Genomic DNA, 10,943 nt, shown 5'->3' with positions numbered 1-10,943 from the left:
GCCTTCTTGTCTTCAGCCTGGCCTGTCCAGCCCTTCCAGACACGTCCAAACCCATGGCCTGGATGTACTCGTGTACTTCCTTTCAAACGAGCCCACACAGAACACCTGCTCTCCCCTTCCTCCTCTCTGCACTCCTTCTGCCTCCTTTTTCTCTGTTCTCCTTCTGTGCCCAGGCACCAGAGCAAATAGCTTTTTGTTGCCTCCTGGCACTACCAGTCCCAGCCCTGCCCTCAGAGTTCTTTTCTCTCTCTGTCTCTCTCTTTTTAAAAGACGGGGTCTCACTAGGTTGCCTAGGCTGGTCTTGAACTCTTGGGCTCAAACATCCACCTGCCTCAGCCTCCTGAGTAACTAGGATTACAGATGTGCGCCAGTGTGCCGACTCCAGAATTCTTTTCTCTCGTGTCTAACACGCAGTTCACACACAGGAGGGAGTGGAAGTGTTTCTTGTTATGGCACCTGTAAAGGAACTGTGATGCAAGGGAGTGAGCACGGGAGTGAGAGTCTGAAGACCGAGTTTGACTACCCCATATCCTGATCACACCAGCACCTCACTCTGTCCTGGCCCCGTGGAGTTCCCTCACTCCAAATCTGTTGCTCAAAGCATATCCAAGCCCAAGGGGTGTGGTGCCTATCCCTATCTTATTACATTTCTAGTCTAAGAACAAAGACACAACCCTCTTCTACTGTTCCCAATAGCACGGACTAACATTGACAAAGAGGGATCAAATGGTAAAGGAGAAAAGGAAGGAAGTACAGGAAATACAGACACACAATCAGTCTAGTCTCACAAGTTGAGCTTTCTGAGCCCAAATCAACTATACCGTGGCTTTAAAGCTGGCTTAGCTGCAGGCCTTCCTGATCATTCTCTGGTCCACGCAGAAGAGAGAATAATCCAAGCTTTTCAAGTCCTTTCTGACCCATCCTGAAACCAAAGGTAACGACCTTTGAATTACACATTGTCCATAATCAGTGCCCCCCAAGGATCACTGGGCAGTCTTAGGAGAGGTGCTTCTCCCACAGAGAGGCCCTCTGCCTCCCAGGACAGACTCCTGGAGCCCAGCACCTGTGACAGCTGCAGCACCTCTCTTGGAGATCTAAGAAATCCCTGAAGGAGGCTGGGCACGGTGGCTCACATCTGTAATCACAGCACTTTGGGAGGCTGAGCAGGCAGATTACAAGGTCAGGAGTTCAAGACCAGCCTGACCAACATGGTGAAACGTGGTCTCTACTAAAAATACAAAAAATAGCCAGGCGTGGTGGCGTGCGCCTGTAATCCCAGCTACTCAGGTGCCTGAGGCAGGAGAATTGCTTGAACCTGGGAGGTGGAGGTTGCAGTGAGCCGAAATCATGCCATTGCACTCCGGCCTTGGCGACAGAGCAAGACTGTGTCTCAAAAAAAAAAAAAGAAGAAGAAAAAGAAAAGACATCCCTGAAGGAGCCATGCCCTGGGAGACAGGCAAGATGGCAGGTTTTAACCCTGTGGACATACAGTGGAAGATGAGCTTCTGCCTTTGGGGGAGTGTTGGGGGTGGGAGTGGGAGCATGAGAAATGGGGTGGGCAGAGAAGAGCGGGACCTCCCACAGTGCATGAGGTCTTTGGCTCTAAATAATCTTGAAACACACTAGCCCAGAAAGATGCAAACAGCCCCCATGCTGGGAATGTTCTGCAAAGTAGGAAGGTGTTAAGCAGTTACCCAGATGTTTCAAGCGAAAGCATCCTGCAGAGGAGGGGAAAAAAAAGTCGTCTTTTGGGACTGAAGTTTTCCAAATCAGCTGTGAGCTTGGGCTGTAATCACCTTGCCAACGCAGACGCTACCCCTTTGAAGAAGTCAGTCCGAAAACAGGATCCTTCTTAAAGTCAGCAGATCAGTGCATTATCCCTGCAGAGATGATAGGAAATAGAGAACGACAGGAAGCTGTCAGAAAGTCAATATTTCAAAGGATCAAAGAGTCCTCAGGGTCCTTTGGTTGATGCACCTGTATCCAGGCAGGGCTTTACCTAGTGCTGATGGTGATCTTCTCTGGTTTACGCCAGGGCCAGAGATGTGGGCTGCAGAAAGCACCTGCCACCATCTGTAGGACATCATGCTTGCCCTGTGCATTACATGCATCTTTACGTTTCATCTCCATTGTAGCCTGATGAGGTGGGTGCTGCCCCAATTTTACAGAAGGCAGACTTTGGGAAGCTGAGGCAGGCAGATCTCCTGAGGTCAAGAGTTCGAGACCAGTCTGGCCAACATGGTGAAACCCTGTCTCTACTAAAAATACAAAAAATAGGCAGGTGTAGTGGCAGTCGCCTGTAAATCCAGCTACTCAGGAGGCTGAGGCAGGAGAATTGCTTGAACCCTGAAGGCGGAGCTTGCAGTGAGCCGAGATCGTGCCACTGCACTCCAGCTTGGGCGACAGAGTGAGACTCCGTCTCAAAAAAAAAAGGAAGGCAGAGAAGTTAAGTTTTGGTCCAAGGTCACACAGTGAGGAGTAAGAGGCAGACTAGATATTCAAATTTGGCCTGAGTGCAAAGCCTGCTGGCCCTCTGGCCTTGGAGCTGCGTGTCTGACACACCTGCTGAATCACGTCTTGCCTCACACTTCCTTGCTCATAGAACATACCCAATAAACCTTGTGCTAGGCCAGCTCGCTCCGCGGCGCGGTGGGGAGGCAGACCTGCTACAGAAATCTGACCATTTAAATGGCTCCTTTTCTACCCCTCCTCTCCTGATGTTCCTAAGTGGTGGCCCCTGCACACCTGGTTTTCTCCTCTAAGCTTCACCAGTCTGGATCTCCCTTCCCACACCCCCTCCCTTCCTATCTATTGTCTCTGAACCCAACTTCTTGGCTCCTGTGCTCCTATTCACGGGATTTCTTTCCGCTTCTGTAACCCTGAGTACAATAGGCTCCTTCCTGCTTATTGGTAAACAGAGTCACAACAAGCCCAAGTGTGTTCTAGGCCAGGTTTGAGCTCTTGATTGAGCCTCTCTCTCAGCCTTCTTGTTCCAGTTTTTTTTTCTAACGGGAACATGAACTCCTAGAGAGGTGGCCTGGCACACCCCTGCCTCTCTGCTGCTCCTCTCCATTCCAGAGCATTGCAGTTTGAGGGGCAAGTGGGTACAGCACGAAACTTACTGCCTCATTCCTTCCATGATGTCCAGGAACTGCCCACTTACCTCCTGCCTGGAATACCGGGAGAGAAGTGGGAAAGGGAAGGTGTTTGTTTGTTTGTTGTCATCACCAAGCAAGTTCCCATCACCCCACTCCCCAGGGGTGGGTGGTGTTGTCCAAGTAACTTCTATGACAGCCTGCAAAGAAGCAGAAGCAGACAAGGTGGGGACATCAACACCCCAGAAGCAATAGCACACACCCCACCTGGGACACAGCATCTCAGGGGCTGAAGGGGATGTCCTAACTCTTAACCAAGGAGGTCCCCCGTCTCCCATGAATCCTGAGTCTCAGTTTCCTCAGCAAGGTAGAGAAGGAGCCCTTGAGTGTGCAAGGCCCATCGACAAAGAGATTTACTCAGATCCAGGCCCTGCCTCAATCTGACCCACCTTTAGTGTCCTTCATTCATGTTTTTTAATGATTCTTTATTAAGTGCTGAGCACCAGGGTCAGCATAGTAATAAAGACAGACAAGGTCCCCGGCCTCAGGGAGACAGAATAAACAAATAATAGCAGATAAATGATACAATTCAGACAGGGACAGGTGCTAAATGGCAACAAAAGGAAGTGAACGTGGCAGTGACTGGTAGTGGAGGCCAGTGACATGAGATAGGGCGGCCAAGGAAGGCCTCCTGGGGGTGGCGATGGTTGACCTGAGACCTCCCTGATGAGAAGGCAGCAGCCGTGCAAAACGTGAGGGGAATGTTTTCCAGGCAATGGGAACAGAAGGTGAAAAGCACAAAGGAGAGAGGAGGCCCATGTGGGCAGCAGAGAGGGCTTGGGGTGCGGTCAGAGGCAGCAGGGCCCTGGGTAGGAAAGCCTCCGAGGATTCTCTCGTGAGTGCACGGGATCCTCCTCTGAGAAACGCACACCGCTTGCCGCCTGCCCTCCCTGTTAGTCATGCTGAAAACACGAGGCAGGAGGGAAAGGCAGCATGATTCACAGACTGGAGGGTGACAGTGACCAGAGCAAGTTTAACCTTTTAAAGAGGAAGGATCTGTTGCTTGGCTACCAGGCCTGCGTAGGGTAATGAGTGGAAATGGGGAACAGAAGTGGAGAAAGAAGAGAGACCTAGAAGCGGGGTGGTGGGGAAAGGGCAGGAACCCCTCGTGGGCTGGAGCCTGCAGAGGGAGGGAGAATGTGAGCAGCTTCCAGAAGGTGTGGGGCTTTGAGGAAAGGGGACGGAGAGCATCTGAAGGAAGCTTGGGTGTGATCGGGCCACGGTCTCCAGAAGACTCAGGTAGGTGTGCTTCACTGTGTCTTAAAGCTTTTAGAGTTAGATATTGGGTTCTTTAGGGTGTGTCTCCAGCTTGAAGTGTGCCTCTCAGTAGAAGCAGGAAGGCCTTATTTGATTTGGGTTACAGGAGAAGCAGAGGCCCCTGTTTGGGGTGCACTGTGGAGACTGGAATTTGGGTAGAAGGGGCGACTGCTCCCGCTTGGACGCTAACCAGCTGCGTGGCCTCAGGCATATCTGCTTTGCTCTATTCCCTCCTCTGGCCAAGAGAAGAGAAGATTCAGTGATCTCCAAGGTGCAGTCTGCAGCTCTGTGATCTCACATGTTCTTTTGTTTTCTTAACAGGAAGGCTACTCAGAGAAGGGTCCCCCCAAGGGATGTGGGACGGTTGGCCTAACCCTGTGGCAGACGGCTCTGCTTCTCTTCATGGTAAGGGAGGGAAGTTACAGGGGTATGCCTCCTGGCTCCCCAGCATCCACACACTGCTAAGACCCAGCCACCCCAAAGACACCACCCCTCTCTCGGGGACGGGGACTCCCAGAAGCCTCCCCAAGGTTCCATCTTTAGGTGCCAGGAATGGGGCTGGGTTCCCCGCAACCCCCAGAAAGGTAGGGAAAGAAGCCAAGTGACCCTGTAAACACCTCCCCAAGGAAGGAGGCTGTGACCTCGGCAGACGAAGCAGCCCCCTGGAAAGAGAAGAGCCCCTTGCTGTTCTGGAGAGGCCCCAGTGACTGTGGCCCTGAGAGCCAAGAGTTCAGCAGCTCTGTCCCTCCTCATGCTGTGGCTGAGGGCAGAGCCAAGCCCAAGACCCTGCCCGGCCCTCTCCCTCTAGCTTAGCGGCGGGTGCCTGTGGATAGCTTCTGAAACACACCGCCTGCTTTCTCATGCAGGATAAAGGCCTCCCTCCAGAACCTGCCCAGCTTCTCCACTGCATTAGTAATCAGCGCACAGAACAAGCGCCTTCTCTCCCTCTCCTCCCCCGCCTCTGTCTCTCTCTCTTTCTTTCTCTCCCCCAGCCCCCACTTCCTTTACCTACTCCTGCCTCCTCCCCACCTATCAGAGTCACTGCCACCTCCCGGGAAGCTGAGAGGGTTTATCATCAAATCGGGCTTTGTCATAAGGAAAACAGATTTCTTTTCCTCGCTTTGAGAAGGTGCTGACAGGAGCAGCGAGGGAAGGGGTGTTTCCTATATTCAAAGCCTTTCTCCTCCTGCGGCTAAATCTGGCACTATTTTCTCATTTACCTCAAATGCTGCTCCTCTGACCTGCCTCTCCATTCGCCCACGCTTTCAACCCCTACCTGTGAGCCTTTGCCCACCGGACCCGCTCACTCCTAGTCATTCCTTCATTCAATGTATTTCCCTCGTTCAGGATTTAGAGGCCTTTCTCACATGCCAGGGACTCCAGGTGCTGGAGATATGAGGCACACAGCAACGCGGGGAGGTGGGAGCGAGTTGCACAGGTACAGGAATAGAACATTAAAATACAAAGCAGTGGCCTGGAGCGGTGGCTCACGCCTGTAATCCCAGCACGTTGGGAGGCCAAGACAGGTGGATTGCCTAAGGTCAGGAGTTTGAGACCAGCCTGGCCAACATGGTGAAACCCCATCTCCTCTACTAAAAACACAAAAATTAGCTGGGCGTGGTGTCAAGCACCTGTAATCCCAGCTACTCAGAAGGCTGAGGTGGGAGAATCGCTTGCACCTGGGAGGCAGAGGTTGCAGTGAGCCGAGAACACACCACTGCACTCCAGCCTGGGCAACAGAGCGAGACTCAGTCTCAAAAAATAAAATAACATAAAATAAAATAAATAAAGCAGTAAGTGGAGACAGAGGCATGTACATGGCCAATGGCAGCACCAGTGTGGAGCAGCCTGTTCATGAGGAGGCAGAGACCAGAGCAGGCTCCTGAAGGCAGGGACGCTGGACCAGGACACCTAGAACTGGTGGAAGCCCCTGGGCATAGGGTGGGGAAGGAAGGCACTCGGGGCCCTCAACAGAGGGAGCACTGTGCAGGCAGCAGTTGGCACATGTGGCATGAGCAGAGGTGGGGGTGGAGAGGGCAGGAGAAGTGGCTTCAGGGAGCAGAGCATGAAAGGAGCTCCTGCTGGGGTTTTATGGAGGGGTGGTTGGTCAGAAGGTTCAGATGGAGATTTGGGAAGTTCTGTGAAAGGTGGCTGTGATTGATGGGGACAAACCTGGAGTCTGAGGAATTGGTGAGGAGGCTGATGCATGTAGATTAGAGAAAGACGTGAGTACTGTGTGAGAACAGAGGTAGCAGAGTTGGATGGGAGAAGCGTTCAGAGGTGTCCAAGGAGCCATTCACGGTAAGAGCCTCAAATCATTCCACAGAGGTGGGACTCTTCAGCAGAGGGGCAGCTGAATCCAGGGGAGGGCATGAGGGGGTTATCCGAGCACGTGGGCATGTGGCAGGGGAGAAGGGTGGAGGTGGGGCCAGGCAGAGGGAACACTGCTTGGGAGAGCACCTGCCAGGGACAGGCCCGGGGATGCAGGCAGAAGAGAAACCAGAGGGGTGGGGCAGCAGAAGGAAAAGCCAGCGACCCCAAGGGAAGGAAGGGGTGGGGGTAAAGGAGGAAAGACTTGGGGCAGCCCTCACTCAGAGCACAGTGAAACGCTGTTTGCTGCAGGGAGGAAATTGGCCCCGGTGGCCACTTTGTGCACCGTCTGGACTCACTGCTGCCTTCACAGACTCCTGGAACAACCCTTCATTCTTCGTAAGGCTAGGTGACTGCATGACACTAAGCACCTAAGTGTGGCTGGTGGCGCGGCCCTGTAGCCAGGCACTAGCCATGGAAGACGAACAGCCCTCATGCTCAGGGGTCCCAGTTGATTAGGGAGGGTGTGCACACAATCCCCGTCCATTAAACAAAGCAACCAACAAGTAACATTGACACAGGAACGCACCTAATATGAAATGAGCGCACGCTAAAGGGATGCCAGAGAGAAGAGGGCAACAAGGAAGGAAGGCAGGGATACCCTCTCTGGCTCTGGAGCTTTGGGACTGGTGGATGCGACATCCATAATTCATAGCCCATCAATCCTGGAGGGTCTGGCGCTCTGACCCCTTTGGAAACGGCCCTCTTCTGTGACAGCTGAGCCCTTCCCCTTGGAGACCCAGGGCAGAAAGGCTTCTCTGTGAGACATACTCTGGTGCCCTGCAGCTAGCATGATGAATGAGGAGGCCAGAGCTGCTGGGGCCAGTGGGGCTGAGCAGAGAGAGAAATATGATGCAAAGCAATTTTAAAAGGAGGTTCTCAGGGGCTGGCTGGGGGCGGGGCAGCTAGGTCCCTCTCTCAGCCATCTATCTCACTTGTCTATCTCTCTAACTAGGTCCTCATTTCTGTGGCACAGATGACAGGTTGGGGACAGCAGAGAGCAAAAGGTGAAAGATCAAGGGTCCATGGGATCTTCTCTCTTCTCTCTTCAGGCCTATGGATTTGGAAAGCTCCTGAGTGCAATGAGGAGTACCTCACCTAGCAGCCAAGACCTATTCCCTGCCCCAGTGCCCCAGTACCCCAGAAACAGGCCAAGCCCCAGACTCTCCTGGCATAAATACCGGCTCCCATCCAACCTCACGCCATCAGGTATGGGAGATGCTGGGACCAGCAGCTAGCAGAGGGAAAATGACATATCCTAGGATTCAATCCAATCAGGATTCCATCCCAAGGACCAAGGTAGAATAGAACAGCAGCCGTTCTTTCTGGGAGATGAACCCTGCAAATTAAGCTGCCTGGCAGGCTTGGCAGCCTGTAGGTGTGACGGGTGAGGCCTCAGCCCACTCTTTCCCCAGCCCTTGAATTCCATTTGTCCAGGCCTCCAGGCTGTACAGCACCCCTGCCATGTGCACATAAGACAGCAGGGAAGCTGACAGGCGACCACTATCCTCCCACTCCCCATCAGCTGCTAGGTGAGTGGGGAACAAAGAAACAGAAAGTCATGGGAACCACCCTCCCTTGCCAAGCAACAAATGCGCTAAGATGCTGAGCCAGGGGAGGGGGGATTGGGCCTGGGAGCAGCTGGTATGACTGGTCTCACCTGCCCAGCAGACAGAAAATGCCTGCATTCTTGGTTGGGTAATTGAACTGCCTCTCTTTCTGGAGGTGAGTGTGGGGCAGAGCATCTCTGAGCACAGGCCTCCACTGCCTGTAGTTCCCTCCCTCCTAGGTATGGGTCCTGGGGAGGTTATACTTGGGGGCCAATAACTGTAGGCAATAATGCTAACAGTAACAGTCACAGGGCTCAGGACAGGGAGGGAACCTTGGGCTGGGGTGGGCTGGAATGTGCCTCCGGGGCAGCCGGTGAACTGACACTGCCCCTCCTCATTTGCTTAGAGAGCCTGCCATCGGGCCAGGCAGCCTTGGAGGGCGTGCCCAGACTGACAGCTGCCTAAGCACAAGCTTGCACTTGGCAGGAACTGGACTTGCCCACAGTCAGGGTGCACTACAAATTTGTAGGAAGAATGAAAGGCTGTGGCAGCGAGTGCGTTTCTGAAAGTGAGAAGCTGAGAGGCAGCTCTGCTACTGGCTCTCTCCCACTCCTCTCAGAGGCGGCTTCTTCCTGACTCCTCCGCCTCCTGACCCCCAGGTCCTATGCAAGTGTGGGAAATCCTCTGGATACCCGAGGGAAAGAATGGGGCCCTCCCCTGGGGCTCTCGCACCCAGCGTGGCTGGTGGTGGTCAGAGAAGCCAGAAGGATGAAGCTGCCCTGGGCGCAGGCAGAATAGCACGTTCTGCCTCCCAGCCCACCCCCTCTCGGGGGCACAGAGTGTCACTGCTGCCCTGTATGTCCCTCAGAAAGCTCCAGAGAGGCCAGGCATGGTGGCTCACACCTGTAATCCCAGCACTTTGGGAGGCCAAGGCTGGAGGATGGCTTGAGCCCAGGAGTTTGAGGCCAACCTGGGCAACATAGTGAGACCTCATCTTTACAAAAAATAAAAATAAAAAATCAGCCAGGCATGGCTGTAGGCCCAGCTACTGGGGAGGCTGAAGTAGGAGGATCACTTGAGGCCAGGAGGTCGAGGCCGTAGAGAGCTATGATCATGCTGCTGCACTCCAGCCTGGGCAACACAACAAGACACTGTCTCAAAGCCCACACAAAATAATAACAAAAAGAAAGCTCCAGAGGCTCCCTGTACCCCACTTTCCACTCACCACCCTGCCCCACCCTACTCTGTGCCCCATACCTGGAAGACTGACTTCTAAGGCTGCACCAACCAGGCCTTTGGTTGGGTCAGTTATGGAGACCTGACCGTGAGGATGAAAGGCTGTGGATTGCTCTCCACTCACTCACACACCCTGCTGGGCCTGGGGTGACCGTGATGCTCCCCCGTGAAGGCCACGCTCCTGTGGGGCAGCCCCTCCTCCAGCCTTGCGCTCTGCAGGTCCCAAATGACTCTGCTCTGTTGCCTTCAGGGTGCTCTGCACTCCCTCACCAGCTCCCCTTAGCCCAGCCCGGTTACATTCGCCATCTCTTCTGCTGGACTTCCACTGATACACACCTCGCACCTGCTCCCCTGAGCAAGATGAGAAAGTAAGGGGATAAGATGCTTTAGACTGCACTTCCTCCCTAAACAAGGCCTGGTCTGGTTAGGGCATGCAGATGGACCCGGGTTTGAATCTTAGTTCTGACACTAGGTAAGTTATTGTTCTCCCGTTTTACTTACTTCATCTGCAAAATGGGAATACTACCCTGCTCAGGGCTATCATGAGGATCGAACTGAATAATGTGCACACACATAGTGCTTATCACTATTTGATACTTAGAGTTCCACAAACAGAAGCTATCGTCCTGCTGTAAGAGAAGTATGACCTGCCTGAAGCTCCCCTGCTTTGATCCCCTTTTGAGACCAGCCAGCAGTCCTGGTGACTGAGGTATGGGGCTGCTCAGGGTCTGTGAGAAAACCCGGACAGTTCCTGGAGCATGTATCTCAGCTCCTCCCCTCTGGAGCTGCTGCCCCTTCTCCCCCACCTCCTGCCCCCCGCCAAAGCTTACCTTCCCAAGATACCTCCACTCTCCCTTTAGTGCCATCAGAACAGCCCAAGAGCAGCAGGTGTGTGTGTTTGGGGGGGCGGGGGAGTTAACAAAGACCTTTTATATTAGCATCCCATTTGTCAGGGCAGGGACAGAAGCAGCCTGCCTCTCTCCTGCATCTCCAAGTTTCCCTGGGAGAAGCTCATCCAGCTCATTATCATAACCAAGATCACAATGCTGGCTCCTTTCATCTCTGTGTATCACTTGCTGTGACTCATTCACCAAGTGTCAGAGCTGATCAGGAGTCACTGGAGTTGTGTGGATCCAGATACCTCACTCCTTGGGAGTGGAAAGCAAGTGACACAGGTGAGGCCAAGGTGACCCAGCAGCAATACTGCAGCCCCAGCCAACACCAGGCCTCCCTGGTGCTGAATGCCTCCTAGGTCTATCACGTTCCTGGCCCCAACCATATGCTACAGCTAGGACACAACTTAGCCAGAAAGAGGAAAGGGAGGCAGGGAGTAGGGCCTATAGGACCCCCACTGTGTGCCAGACATGGGATTAAG

Source organism: Macaca thibetana, chromosome 1 (genome assembly GCF_024542745.1).
Source record: "Macaca thibetana thibetana isolate TM-01 chromosome 1, ASM2454274v1, whole genome shotgun sequence".
Lineage (NCBI taxonomy): Eukaryota > Metazoa > Chordata > Mammalia > Primates > Cercopithecidae > Macaca > Macaca thibetana.
Note: the sequence above shows the minus strand (reverse complement) of the source record.